General features: G+C 45.1%; 1 protein-coding gene across 3 annotated transcripts in view; it reads left to right on the top strand.

Annotated features, from left to right (window-relative positions):
• Nucleotides 1-14,756, top strand: part of LOC122166055 (A-kinase anchor protein 2-like) — a 104,442-nt gene that overhangs the window by 10,657 nt on the left and 79,029 nt on the right. Inside the window, exon 1 of one of the 3 annotated variants that reach the window (XM_042829546.1) lies at nt 2,672-2,737. The exons of the other annotated variants lie outside the window; for them this stretch is intronic. The gene's annotated coding sequence lies outside the window, so the exon portion shown is untranslated. Of the gene's footprint in view, nt 1-2,671; nt 2,738-14,756 lie in introns of those variants that run through there. 3 annotated transcript variants of the gene reach the window in all.

The raw sequence follows: 14,756 nt of genomic DNA, 5'->3' as shown, positions 1-14,756 counted from the left end.
GGTATGTTGAAGGGCAAATAGTATCCTGAGTCAAAGATCTTCAATCAGGTTTGCTTGTACCACACTTTCTGCACTTTCAGACACACACATCTGCTAAGAGGGCCATGGCAACATACAGTTAATTAGTAAGATAGCTTCTTATATATGTTAATAGCACCGTCTTACAAATCTGCGGTTTTGCATATGTAAGGAGATGTAACTATTCCCTTACACGGATTGCTTTTATTATAAGCCTCCTTCACAGTCACAGCATTCAGGTAGCACACACGTGAGTGAGTATGCATCTGTGTCCTTGAGCTCTCCCCCAAAGATGCAGTGGCTGAACTATCATCAGCAGCACGTAATCTCCCATTTAAAACATTGACACCTGATGTGTAGCAACAGTGAAACTAAACTTTGAGCACTAAACAGGCTCCAGAGAACCAGAGGTCTGCAAACCTTGTGCCTGCACTGTGCAAACAGAAATGCTAATTGGGTTAGAACTAAATGACTCCTGGATTAATGCAATCTATCTGAGAAGATTCAATAGTGCTTCTGTAAAATTCTGCCTTAAACAAACCTCTCAAAGGTCTCTGAAAGGGTCAGCAAAAGTGTGGATAAGGGTGATCTAATTTCCATATCAGACTGGATTTTTTTGCCTCTTGACAAAGGCTTTTAAGGAGACCAAACAGTGATAGCAGCAAGAGGGAAAGCCCTGGTGTTGCTCAGTAATTGGTAAGAAGATAAAATGCAAAGTATGGGAACAAGCAGTGAGCTCTGACAATGGAGGGAAGTGAGGGACAATGTGGGGCTCTGCGGGGTCAGTGCTGGGATGTGTGCTCCCCAGGGTGCACACACCCCACCTGTGACAGGAGTGACATAGAATCACAGAACCACAGAATGCTTGGTTCGGAGGGGACCTCAAAGCCTGCCCAGCCCCAAGCTCCTGCCATGGGATGCTGCCACCCAGCAGGTCAGGTTAGTACAGGGCCCATCCAACCTGGCCTGGAGTGCGTGCAGGAATGGGCACCTGCAGTTTCTCTGGGTAGCTGTGCCAGAGCCTCACTGCCCCTGAGTGAGGAATTTCTTCCTGACATCTCAGCTAAATATCCCCTTTTTTAATACATGGCAGTTCTTCCTTATCTTATCACTATTAGACCACATAAAAGTCTATCTCCTCCCTGAAATGGATGGTACCAGCTCAGTGAAGGCAGCATAGAATGGCTTGGGTTGGAAGGGACCTCAAAGATCATCCATTTTCAAGTAATGAGAAGAAAGTGTGAGATGCAAGGACATTGTGAAGCTGGCTGTGCAATAAAGAGATTTCAGAATAGGTAATGTGGAAAGGTACTAGGAGGTAAATCATGAAGCACATGCACAAAATGGCAGGTTCTGATCTGCCCATAGTAGGAGCAGAATCTCCAGGTTAAGACAGTTCCATGGCAACACCAGTTCTGTGCTGAAAAATTCCTTGTGAAACGTTGATCGTCAAGAGAAAAACATTAATTTGCCATGGTACAAATCAATGGCTTCCTTGTTTCATAGAATCATAGAATCGTAGAGTGGCTGTGAAAACAGGTTGAAAAGGACCACAATGATAATTTAGTTTCAACCCTTCTGCTATGCGCAGGGTTGCCAACCACCAGACCAGGCTGCTCAGAGCCACATCCAGCCTGGTCTTGAATGCCCCATCTGCAACCTTCCCAAGTTGGAAGGGACCCAAAAGGACCATTGAGTTCAACCCTGATCTCACGGGAACATCCAAACCCTGCATCTAACTGTAGAACCTGAATGCTCCCAGAGCTCCAGCAGCTCAGGGCTGTGCTCACTGCCCAGGGGAGCTATGCCATGCCCTTCACCTTCTGGAGCACAACCTCAAAAAGATCATCCCAAAAGGGATCTGTTAGGACAGGAAGATGTTGAAGAAGTCGTCAAGGATGAGGAGAGAGGCTACAAAGGCATCCTGAATGCCTCAGACAGGAGAAGGAATCATGTAAAAGATCACAGCGGGGGTCTGCAAACACAGAGGCAGGTTGAGGGAGGTGCTGGGAGCTGCATCCCCCAGTATCTACAAGGAGAAGGATTCTGCATGCCAAGGGCAGAAGGCCTATGGGCATCATTGCCAAGGCCCAGTGCGAAAATGACAATGGCAAGTGGGCTCAAGGGGAGCACTGGAGAAGCCCATGGAAGTTGGTTCTGCTTCTTAGCATGTTTAATTATAATTATTATTAATAAAGCCAAATCTTCAAATTAAAAAAAAAAAAAAAAAAAAAAAAGAGGGAAAACAATTATTTAAAAAAAAAAAAAAAAGAAGAAGAAAGAAACAAAACTATAAAAGAATAAACGAAAACAAAACAATAAAACCAAGCAGCAGCAAACCACCCACACTCCCAAGCCTCAGGAAACCCCCCCGGGCTCCCGGCACGCACACCCCCAGGGCCCGACCCCCCCCGGCCCCGCGCTGCCCGTAACAGGAGAGCGCCGGCAGCCGCCCGGTAACCCGAGCGCGGCGGGAGGGGGCGCGGGGGGGCGCGGTGCCGCGGGACGGGCCGGGACGAGGCGGGCCGGGGCGGGCCGGGGCGGGCGGCTGCGCTACCCCCCTCTTCCTGGCGTCGGCGAAGGGGCGGGCAGGGAGGGAGGGGAGAAGAAGGAGGAGGAAGGGGACCCGACGTGCCGGGGCTGGCGGCGCGTGCTGAGCGCTGCGCGCTGGAGGAGCGGGAGCGCTTGGAGAGGTGGCGGGGAGCCCGCGCGTCTGCCGGTGCGTGCGTCCGATTGTCCGTCTGTCCGCGCGGCAGGCAGCGGAGGCTGCGGCGGGAATGGGGGATAGCGAGGTGGAAATGCCGCGCCTGGGGGAAGCGGGAGGCAGAATGCGGGAGCAGATCGTGTCCGGGAGGTTATGAGGGATGGGGGGTGGGAATGCGGAGAGGGGAAGGGGAAAGGCAAGGAGGGAGGATGGCTGTGCGAGGAGGGAAAGAAAGGATGGAGATGCGGGAGGGGAGGAGAGGAGACGGCTGCCGCGGTGGGGGACCTCTCCGGGGTGCGCGGACGGCTCCACGCCCGTGGGATCCCATGCGTGCGGCGGGAGGCGCTGGAGCCCCTGGGGGTGGCTCCGCGAGGCCGGGTCTGCGAGCGCAGCTCCCACGAGCCCGCAAATCGGGGGCCGGAAGGTCCGGGGAAACGGAGGATGGGAGCCGGGTGGCCTTGGGGGGTTCGGCAGGATCCGGAGCAACTCGTGACGTAATTATTTTTTAATCAGCATGTTTTTTTCATGGCCATCTCAATTTTTCCCGGACTCCCCTTTTTGCACTTAAAAATCTCCCTGATCTTTGTTCCTATTCTTGCTATTTTTAGATTCCCGCTGTAAGAGTGGAGCATGAGTTTTAAATATGTTATTTTTTTTTTAAATTTCATTCCTGTGCTCGGGACCACTCATTGTAAACTTCTCAAACATTGTGGTTTCCTCCTAAAAAGTTACTGAAATGATTGCAGAGGTGGGCAGGCTGGTAGCTGCTGTAGATATACAGACATCTGAGTGCGCTATGCCACTCATCATTACCCATCATTACCCTGAACTTTGTTTTTATCTTCAGATGAACTGCACATCAGCCCCAGAAGATGTGTGGTAGGGAAATGAGGGGCAGTCCAGTGTTAGGAAGAGGCAGAGCAGATCCCCAGTTGTGATTTTAGTGCTGGAACAAATGCGTTTTATTTTGCATCGTGATTAGCTCTTCGACATTGTAATGATATCCTCCGATTCTCGCATTGTCTCATAGCTCTGGTATGTCTGTTTGTATTCATGCTGTGTAAGTGTTTTGCAGAGGTTTTGCCTATCTGACTGGGATTTATTTCACTTTCATAATTCCTTGTTGTGGTCTCACCAGCCCCATGATCCTAAGGAAGGTATAGGTACATGTATCAGTACCTTTGGATGGGACACGGCTTCTTTTTCCTTAGGAGATACCTCAGGTATATTTAGATCGCAGATTTGTCTCTCTGTGCTCAGCAGAGGATGAACCTATAGCTAAAACTCAAGCATTCATTTAAGTGCATCCTGATTGGTCAGGATTGGCCAGTTTTAATTCATTTTCTCTTCCTTTTATGTCCGAATGCCATCCTGTTTGCTGCCCTTTGACAGCCTCTGCCAAAATAATTTGTCACAAATTTAAAGTGTTACGTACAGACGCTGGTAGCTGTTGTTCACATTTGGTTCCAAGCACCTGTCCAAAGAGCACAGGTCCCAGGTGAGCACTTAAACAAATTAAACCACATTTGTCGGTCTGGTCTCTTTTAATTGTGCTGACAAGAAGTAGCTTTTGTGGCAACTGATGAGTATTTTCTTTTTCTGTGGCTGTGCAACTCCATTACCAGGGGATGCGTTCCAGGTCGTTTCAAAATACTCAGAATTGACACTGACATCTGCCGGAGTCTCGACTGAGTTAGGAGCACAGGGCTGGTGGCTTACAGGCAAAGTGTGAGAAGTTGGATGTGCACCCTACCCTGGTCATGAGTGGATTCGTGCCTGGTTTGTCCAGGCTGCAAAACTGACTTTTGCTGCTGGAAACACCTGCTGATTTAGCAAGTGCTATTGATACTGTATTTATAGCAAGACATAAAGAGCTGCATAGTGCAACATCTAGAACCATCCCTATTATTGCCTTTCACAGCCTGATTTTTCTCTCGTCAACACGTGGCAATATTGCTGGCCCTCAGATGGGCAGTTCAATTGTGGTGGGATGAACAGTTTTGTTCAAGCTGCCAAGACTGTCCCTTTGTATTTTTTACTTAAAAAGCATTGGTGGTTGTTTCTTCTAAAAGCCTGTGTTGGAGGGGCTCATCTTGACTCCTGTGCGCACAGGAGTTTGGCAGCCTTGAGACCCACAGTAAATTGTGTTACTTTCATAGGATTTTCCATTCTTGGTTTCCAGTTTCTGGGCTGTAATAATACTCTCATGGACAGTGTTTGCTCTTTCTCTTGATGGGAACAACCTCCATCACCCCTTACCTTGCCTGTGACTAGGCTGGTGGCAGCAGCTGTGACACCAGATCAGAGAGGTGACCCAGATCCAGGTCCCAGCAAAGACCACATGGCATTAAAGAAACGCGCAGCAATCTCCTAAACTGTGGTGCTTGTCAGACCACCTCCAAGGGAGAGATGTCCGGTTTCCTTTACTTGTTGGCAAGGTACCTGTTCATGAAGTTTACGTTTGAAAAGACAGTGCCTAGTTCTTATTTCCATTCTTCAGGTATCAGCCCAGCTTCTGAGAAACCGAACGCCATTTACCTCCCTGTTTATGATCAGCGAGTTGTGTTAGTGGGTTATTAATGGTTGCTAGTGGAGGGATCTCCTTACTTTGAGAAGCAGTGGCCTCCCATTGACTGCAATTTGCAGTCAGTTCTTTTTATTTATTTAATGACCAAAGGCATTGAGGATACCTTAGCAGAATTTCTGGACTCAGAAGCCACTGAGGAGAAGATATTTCTACTGCTTGCGCTCAGTAGAGCACATCTGTTAAAACTGGTATGGGTAACACTGGCATTCAAATTCTATAAGCAAAAAAGCCTGCTGATTTATGATGATACTCCTACTTACTGGAGTGTTGCATTGGGCCTGGAGAGGGTTGTTCTTTAATTGACTGCTGACCTAGACCAGTAGAGTACAGCTCAATAAAATTAAGTTTAATTATGAAATATAGCATTAGCAGTGAATGAATGCCAGCAAATGCAGTTAGTTCTGTAATTTATGTAATTCTCTTTGAGCCGTATGCCAAAATGGTAGTATTTTACTTCTACATGTCCAAAATTTTAAATTATATCTGCTTAAACAGTGTTAAGACTTTGGGTACATTGCTCTGATAAATTAGCATTCCACATCAGTCTGTTTCATCTTTGCGAACAATAAAAACTCATTATTTGTGGCAAGACAAATGGAGTTGTGCAAAATCCATACTCTACGAACTCTCTCCTGTCTGAGACTCTGCTGTTGCTATACAACATATTTCACAGGACAGATTGGTGCACGAGGAAATGCAGAATGATTTGGCGATCAGGTCTGCGATGAGAATGCAGATCTTGTGGTCTGCTTTTGTCCTATGGTAGGTTAATCACAACTGATTTTCATTGCAGCAATCTAAAGATGAGGTGTCCAGTTTGAGTTGGCAACATAAACTTCCTCTGATAGTCCATGTGGAAGGTGCTTCCATAGAGTTTGTCTTCTAATGTATCTCATGTTTTAGATTAGCCTAATGGTAACTTACTGTAATAGCCGTTAATTTGACTACAAGAATACAGATGTTGACTCGGGTGGCATCTCTGGGCCCTTCCGGTACTGCTTTTGGTGATCAGGTGAGAATCATGGCAAATCAGTACTGAACTCCATACAGTTTTTTAAAAGGTGAATTGCAGACAGTCACTCTAGAAAACCGCAGATACACTGCACTCCTTCCTGACAAAAGATGTCTCGGTCCTCACTGCAGAAGTTTCCCAGCTGTAAAGTGGAACTGTTTTCCTTTTTCTTCTCTGCAGTAAAAGATCTCCAGGGCTGCTGTACAATGTTTCCATGAGTACTGCTAAAGCTCTCATTTCAGTTGCTATTGTCGGATACGAAATGGTACACAAAAATCACATTGTAATTTTTGTTCAAAATTTCGTTCTATAGAAGGCTCTGTTTTGTCATCACTTTGCTTATCTCCCACGTAATGGTATTCACAGTGCAGGGGTACTGTGGTATCGTAACAGAATGAATATCTTATTAAAATTCTGATGTAGCCATATAAATTAGGGTCTTATTCTTGGTGATGAACAATCTTCAGTAATCCATTCTAAATATATGTCTGCCATCCTTAATTTTTTAAGAAAATGCACTGTCTTCAGTTTATAATTGGTAAGAGTTCCATCACACTTTTTTTTTAACTTGATGACAGCAAGATAGTGAAATTTACAGGAGAGAGTAACACTGTACCTAAAGAGTAATTCTTCAGAACTGTGATAGAAATACTTTGGAATAATGAGACTCAAGTGCTATTTTGCTAGATATGGTGCTTTTGTGCACTGTGCTGCAGAGATGAGAAATTTCCCTGGGTATTTTTTAGCTGAGAAAATGATTTCTTCAGTCCCTTATTAATAACAGAAAAACAAAACAAAGCACAAGATAACACCCAGCAATAATGCTTTTAAGACAGAATGAATTCCCTTCACTCTATTCAGAGCATGTGCTTATCTTCAGAAGGGTCTGAAATGTAACTTCAGAAGCTGCATTAGCACTTGGGAAAATTTTGTTATGTACTACTGGATGATGAAAGCATGTTCTGCTATGTTAGAATTTATTTTCCAGCTTGGACTGACTGACTGAAGAGATGAAGGGTGGTCCAAGGGACAGAGGTGCTTTGAGAAATCTGGATTTTTGTTCCATAATCTGTTGATTCCACTCATTTCTTTCGTGGCTCTGGGCATCGTCATTTCCCTCTTCTCATGCTTTCTCAGTGTTAATAAGGAAAAAGGGCAGAAAACTTTCAGTGTGTCAGTAGTTAAATTCACATAACAGTGTTTGCCCTTCTTACATGTTTCTGCATTGCTTCGTATTATCTCTGTGTAGTGGGTGCATGAAGCAGGAGAACTTTCTAAGAGTGTAGTGGGTGTAGTGCTACCAGTAAAACGTGGCTTTCTAGTAAATAAAGTTTATCACTTTAGCTTCTAACATATGAGAAGAACAACCTTCTGCCTGGATAATTTCAAAACACGCTTAAATTAGCAGTATGTCAGAGTAGTACTGATTTAAATATAAGAAAAGAATACAAAGCACTGCTGCCTTGATCACAGTAACCAAGTAAATAATTTTTGGAGCCTGGGTTTAAGTGCAAATGGTCATGCAGTCATGTCCCTTCCTTCCCTGCAGTTCTCAGGGATTGATATTTGACATCACAGCTGTTTTTTTTTTAGTCCTATGTCCAAGAATTTGAACAGTCATCCTGTGCCTTGTAATTTGGAACAGCAGTGCCAACATTAAGATCAAGCTGATCTTTCTAGCAGCAACTTTCTCCCTCATAGTGCAGGGAGAAACAAGGCCCCATCTGTATATATGTTTGTATTACCCTACCCTACCTCACTGAACCTGGGGCAAGTTTGGTAGTACCAATTCAGAATAATTCCCTAACAGGATTGTCAATACACCACATATATCCATCTTTCAAATTTCTTCACTTTTACAAATTTCACTTTTTTAATAACTTCTCTGGGGCAGGCTTTGGGAAGGCACTACACTAGAAGTAGGGACCAGCTGAAGTGTACACCAGCTTTAGCATCTAGCACCAGCCCCTAAGGTCAAACTAATGAAGTTTGTATAAGTCTATTAATAAGGGTTGGAGTTTTTTCCACAGTAAAGCACCAAAGATTATTTTTGTTGAAGAAAGTGGGATTGAGCCAAATGTTTCTATACAAGTATTTTCCTGCTTTGGTCTATTAGAAGGTGTGACAGCGCTCCCGTAGCTTTGTAAAAAAGACAAAGTGAAGCCAGTCTCAAATCTTTAAACATTACACTGTCATCTTTCTTTGTAAATAGGTCACATTATTTCCAATTTTAGAGTTCCCCATTAGCTGTTACCCTGCCCCAAGAGTGATCCTAAGAAAAGATATTGGCCACAATGCTCTTGAGAACCTACATGTTGGCATGGGAACTGCTATCAATAAATCCAGAGCTAGTTAACCTGATTTCAAAGCATTTGAAGTATGCACAAGGTGAAGAGGCTTGTGACACCGTTTGAAGTTCCAGATGTTTCTGTCTGTCCAAAGGTGTGTGTTCCTGGCACAGCTGTTTTACTGTCAGGAGGAAATGCAACAGTTCAGGTGTTCAGTCTCGATACCACATCATATGAACGTATGGGCTGTACTGTGGAGCAGGTGGTATTCTTTTCTAAACAAAGATTGATCCAGTCTTTTGCTGTTCCTTGCTCCTGCTGGTTGTTGCCATCGTTGGAAAGAAAATTCAGCCAAAGTTATGGCCTGATGGATTGCTTTATCTTTGCAAGTCTTTTCATTATCTCTATGTATTGAAAATGCTCAGACTACTTAAGGCATTTCAGCATGTTTCTGTTGTGGAAGCAGTGGATATATTGAAATAGGCTTAATTGGAAATAAATGTTTTGATCATTCAGCCAGAGCTAAAGAGCAGCATCTAAGTACCTGTACTCGTCGTTGCTGTTTGCTGTTGTTTCCTGTGCTTGGAGCCCCAAGCGTGTCCTGTACCTATTTGAAGCTCCCAGTTTTTACAGTCCTTCACATCACAGTCCTTCACATACCACAGTCTTTACTTTACAGTCTTTACAATCTTTAGATTGTCTGTTATTTGTAGTTTCACTTAGGTGATTCTGTATCCTGACTTTGTTTAACTTAGAAATGTCAGACACATATCAGCTTCGTTCACCATATTTTCTTGCCAGAGCAGGCTTATTCTTCCTGTCTGAGTCTCGAGTCCCTCAGAATCCCTAGGGTGAGCAGCAGCTCTGAGGAAGCAGAGTAGTAACCAAACTTTGGGGGAGTTCTTGGCATTTCACTCCTCTTTTAGCTTCATAAGAGAACCCAGCATGGGCAGGTAAAGTGCCAGTTTCTGAAAATGAGGCCTTTTAACAGTGTTTTTGGTAGGCACTCTGAACTACCCTATCTTGTTGCCTGTTTGACATTCTGGACTGATATATGTGTAAGGCCCAGGCTCACATTTATCATGTTGCATAAAATGTGTTTGTCAAGTTGGTTAATAAGAACAAAGATGGCATGGTACTATAGGCCAGAATATATACTGCCAAAGATTTCTAGGGAATACTTCTCGCTTTAAATTAAAAATATCTTTTAATTACTTGACATTACTGACCAGGATGTATGTTTAAGCCCTTAAATTTCTTGAAAACCTTTCTCCATCTCATTAATCCAGAGATATCAATGAGGAGCCCAGGTAACTGAAATTTTTGGGAAGGCCAGCCTCTTGGAAAAAAATGACGTTTGGTGATGTCACTAGAGAGCAATAGCTAGGTGGACACTGAGAGATACCTAAAGGTGAGTTGGATGGGAGTGACTGTCAAGTAAGCCAGTCTTTCAGAATTGCCTGATGGTTTCCTGGGGGTAGTTTTCTTTCTCACTTTTCTTTGTTGGACACCATCAGGTTCCTTCTGCTATGAAAGAAATGTTCTTAGGCATTTGTGCCTCTCATTCATTCACAGGCCTCTCCATAATTGAGAGGTTTCGTTTATACAGCAGAACTGATTGGACAGCAAAATGTCTTTGTTCTGCTCTGCTTCTCGTGGGATATGTGGGAAACACAGAAGTTGAGCCCTCAGGCCTTTCTTGCCACTGTTCCTGTTGACTCTGGCAAGTCAATGTATCCTCCTGGCCTGGGCAAGGGACACAGCTCTTCCATGACTTGTTGAGTAGAACTGTGTTAATCCATCTCCTTCCATCTGCTGGAAACCTGTTTTGTTTCTCTAAGAAAGTACAATAAGGCTGTTCTCATGCTTCTATCAGAAGCTTTGTGGAGGGAAATCAAGCCAAGTCAACACCCTGTGTTCTCAACAGTGCAGACTGTCAAAAAGGGAGCATTCCAGAATCATCTGAGAGGATACTGCCAGCTCATCTAAGCTACCTAGATTGTGGATCTCTTGGGTTGAGGGCTATGTGCATGGTATTTTTTGAAGAATGCCTCTTCCTGTGTCTATGGGATTGTTTCTTCAGAATGGAGAGTCAAGCTGGGATCCTTCAGGCGCAGATGAGTGATTTAGTTCTAATGCTTGGTACTGGAGTGCAGTCTGGAGGAAAAAAAAAAAAATCTTGTTACACAAGCAGATCCATTTCTAGGAAAAGTAGAGTTAAGTGGAAGGAGGAGAGTGAGAGGAGATCAGTTATATGAGCGTTCATTAAGTTGAAAACCAGATTGTGTTTAAAGCTGTGGTTAGGATGTCTTAACCAAAGCATTCAGCAGCAGAGTCAGAAATCTGAAATGGTTACAGGTGAAAGCGCTTCTATTGACATAACACATGCCTGTTTCAGCTTTTTGATACATGGGTGTCTATTGTACCAGTGTGGTCTCTGAAGGGCTGTAGGGTTGGACTCAGATTAGATCCCCATCTCAGTTTCATAGGAGAAGAGGACTCTTCAGTGTCTTACCTGCAACAGATATTCTACAGATTTTTACACTTCTACAGAAAAAGTGTGGAACATCAGACTCCACTCACGCTTCCTCTGAGTGGACTTGTGTCCTCCAGAGCAGGTGGAACTGTTGGTCCAGACTGGCGAAGCGAACAACAAACATGTTGACACCAAAATGTTGAGTTACCACTGCAGATGCTCCACCAGATCTTCAGAGATCTCTCAGTTTAGTCGGAAGTTTAACAAAAATATGTAGTGAGACTTCTGTAATTTATGGCCTGAGACTGAATTCATAGCTAAAAGGCCTGCACATACGTGTATGTTTTGCCTAACATCAAATCAGCATCAGCTGTCTGTCAAGGTGCAGCTGCTTTGGGTAATTCATCATGCCATTTAAGTCTTCTTTCTAGCTGATACAGGTAATGAATACTTTAATTTCTTGGGGAGGCAGAAGGGAGGAGGGGAAGGGAGGGAGGAGACACTGCAGGCCTAGCAGTTCTTGTTGTGGCAAACCTAAGTTTGAAATAGAATACATTAATTTTTTAAAGAAAAAAAGACAACCCACTTTCACAGCAAGAGGACTTCATTTTGTTAGGCATGGAGCCACGATTTTGCAGTGATGTGTCAGTGTCAGTTCCATTCCCAAGGGAAGTGGTGGGCTATGGTACTGGAGGAGGCTCACTGCTGAGAGTCATGCTGGCAAAAAGTTGGATCTTAGATATTTTAGGCAGTGTGGAAACAGGCCCGTGTTGCCCTGTTGCATTTCATGTTTGGGACTTGACACAGAGCCATACATTTAGCTTTGTGCTGATGAAACACATTATGTGTATGTTCTGTTGCTGGATGATAATGTACTAAAAGCCAGCAGAGAGTAAAAATTCAAACAGAAAATGAGTATTCAAAGTTTACTTCTGATGGAGAGCTTTGTATCAAGCACCAGTCTGGTGGTGTCTGAAGGGTCTCATCATGTGGGGAAGAGCTTTATCAGATGAATGTGTCAGGCTTTAAGGTGGATGATTGGAAGTTGAACTGCAAAGTGGCTGTAGAGATTGCCAGGTCTGAAAATTGGACTTCGTAGTTGAGGATGAAATTGTCTAGTTATCTGTGAATTCGGGGACTGATTGTGGTGCTTCCCTGGACTGTGTCAGCAATGGGTATGGCTGCATATCAAGGAACAAAGAACGGCAACTTCACTTCATTGCTTCTAATACTTCACTTAGTCTGTTTACTTTATTCTGTGGGTTTCAGGTAGGGCTTGGTATTGATGGTGCACATTTTTCCACAGTAAAAGAATAAATGCCTTCTTAAAGAAACTAAGAGCAAATTCTGCTTGTCTTCAGCTTACAAGAAGCCCTAAAAAAAATGAGTAAAATCTGTTAAACTGAAGAGAAACTCCACAACAAGTTTTGGCTTGCTATCTCTCTCTTTTTTTTTTTTTTTTTTTTTTTCTGAATCTTTAAAGTTTCAGATAATTTCCTGGTCTGAAGAGAAAAAACTAGTAAAAACATTTAGATTTCAAGTGTATTGTAAAGATCTGAAGAGTCTGAAAGAATGACCTCTCTGGAGACTTTGTTTTTGTTGTTCAGATGTTTAGGTTTATACCATTCAATGAAAAGCTCTCATAAAAGCCACCCCTCCCATAAAAGCCAAATATTTCAAACCTGAGACCCAACCTTTCAGTAATGTCAGTAAGGATGGTTTGGCAAGAGAAGATCATGTGATTTTTCTCTGTGCTGACAAACACAGATGAATAGATAAACATGCTAATAATCTCCCCCACTGTTTCTTCCAGTCCCTGACAGTGATGCCAGAATTTGTGTTTTGGGTTTATTGATACGGATTTGCTGTGATGGGAAGGTTCACAAGAGAAGGTACAGAGATGGAACTGACAGCATCCACGAGAGGATTCTAGTCTTTTTCACGTCCCTGAACCCTGCATCCCCAAACCTCTATGTGGGGACCAAGGAGGTAAATCCCTCCCCACTGTAAGGGCAGAGCAAGTCCGAGAGGGCCTCCTTAGACTGAATGAATACAAGTCTATGGGGCCGGATGGCGTGCATCCCAGGGTCCTGAAGGAGCTGGCTGAGGTGGTTGCCGAGCCGCTCTCCATCATATTTGAGAAGTCGTGGCTGTCAGGTGAGGTCCCGGATGACTGGAGGAAGGGTCACGTCACTCCCATATACAAGAAGGGGAGCAGGGAGGACCCGGGGAACTACAGGCCGGTGAGTCTCACCTCCGTGCCTGGGAAGATCATGGAACAGATCCTCCTGGACAACATGCTCGATCACATAAAGAATGAGAATGTGATCCGAGACAGCCAGCACGGCTTCACCAAAGGAAGGTCATGCCTCACTAATCTTGTGGCCTTCTATGATGGAGTGACGGCATTGGTGGACGAAGGGAAGGCGACTGATGTCATTTACCTGGACCTGAGCAAGGCCTTTGACATGGTCCCCCACCACATCCTCATCTCCAAATTGGAGGGAAGTGGATTTGATGGGTGGACGACCCGATGGATAAGCAATTGGTTGAAAGGCCGCAGACAGAGGGTGGTGGTCAATGGCTCTATGTCCAGGTGGAGGCCGGTAACAAGTGGTGTCCCCCAAGGGTCTGTCTTGGGACCGGTGCTCTTTAACATCTTTATGAATGACATCGATGAGGGAATTGAGTGCACCCTCAGCAAGTTTGCTGACGACACCAAGCTGAGTGGTGCGGTTGATACGGTGGAAGGAAGGGATGCCATTCAGAGGGACCTCGACAGGCTGGAGGGCTGGGCTCGGGTGAACCTAATGAGGTTCAACACGGCAAAGTGCAAGGTTTTGCATTTGGGCCGGAAGAACCCCAGGCACCCGTACAGGCTGGGAGGAGTGGTCCTTGAGAGCAGCTCGGCAGAGAAGGACCTGGGGGTCCTGATGGACGAGAGACTGAACATGAGGCAGCAGTGCGCTCTGGCAGCTCGAAAGGCAAATGGGATCCTGGGCTCCATCAGGAGAGGGGTGGTCAGCAGGGACAGGGAGGTGATTGTCCCTCTCTACTCGGCTCTTGTGAGGCCCCATCTGGAGTACTGCGTCCAGGTGTGGAGCCCTCAGTACAAGAAAGACATTGAGATTTTGGAAAGGGTCCAGAGGAGGGCGACTAAGATGATCAGGGGGCTGGAGCACCTCCCCTATGAGGACAGGCTGAGGGAGTTGGGCTTGTTCAGCCTGGAGAAGAGAAGGCTGCGGGGTGACCTCATTGCAGCCTATCAATACCTGAAGGGAACCTACACCCACGAGGGGAGTCAACTCTTCCAAAGGGCTGACAACAGCAGGACTAGGGGAAATGGATCCAAGTTGAAGGAGGGAAGATTTAGGTTGGATGTTAGGGGGAAGTTCTTTACAAGGAGAGTGGTTAGGCCCTGGAATGGGCTGCCCAGGAAGGTTGTGGATGCCCCGTCCTTGGACGTGTTCAAGGCCAGGTTGGACGGGGTCCTGGGCAACCTGATCTGAATGTGTGTGTTTGGTGGCCCTGCTAGGCAGGGGGGTTGGAACTACATGATCCTTGAGGTCCCTTCCAACCCGGGTGATTCTGTGATTCTGTGATTCTGTGAGAGCTCTCAACTCTTCTCTGTGGACTGGAGCAGTCCTCTTGGGCAGGGCAATTGTGTTGGT

Source organism: Centrocercus urophasianus, unplaced genomic scaffold (genome assembly GCF_019232065.1).
Source record: "Centrocercus urophasianus isolate 14NV4802_14NV808 unplaced genomic scaffold, USGS_Curo_1.0 seq_31, whole genome shotgun sequence".
Lineage (NCBI taxonomy): Eukaryota > Metazoa > Chordata > Aves > Galliformes > Phasianidae > Centrocercus > Centrocercus urophasianus.
The sequence above is the reverse complement of the archived record's forward strand: the minus strand, read 5'-3'. Positions and strand labels throughout refer to the sequence as shown.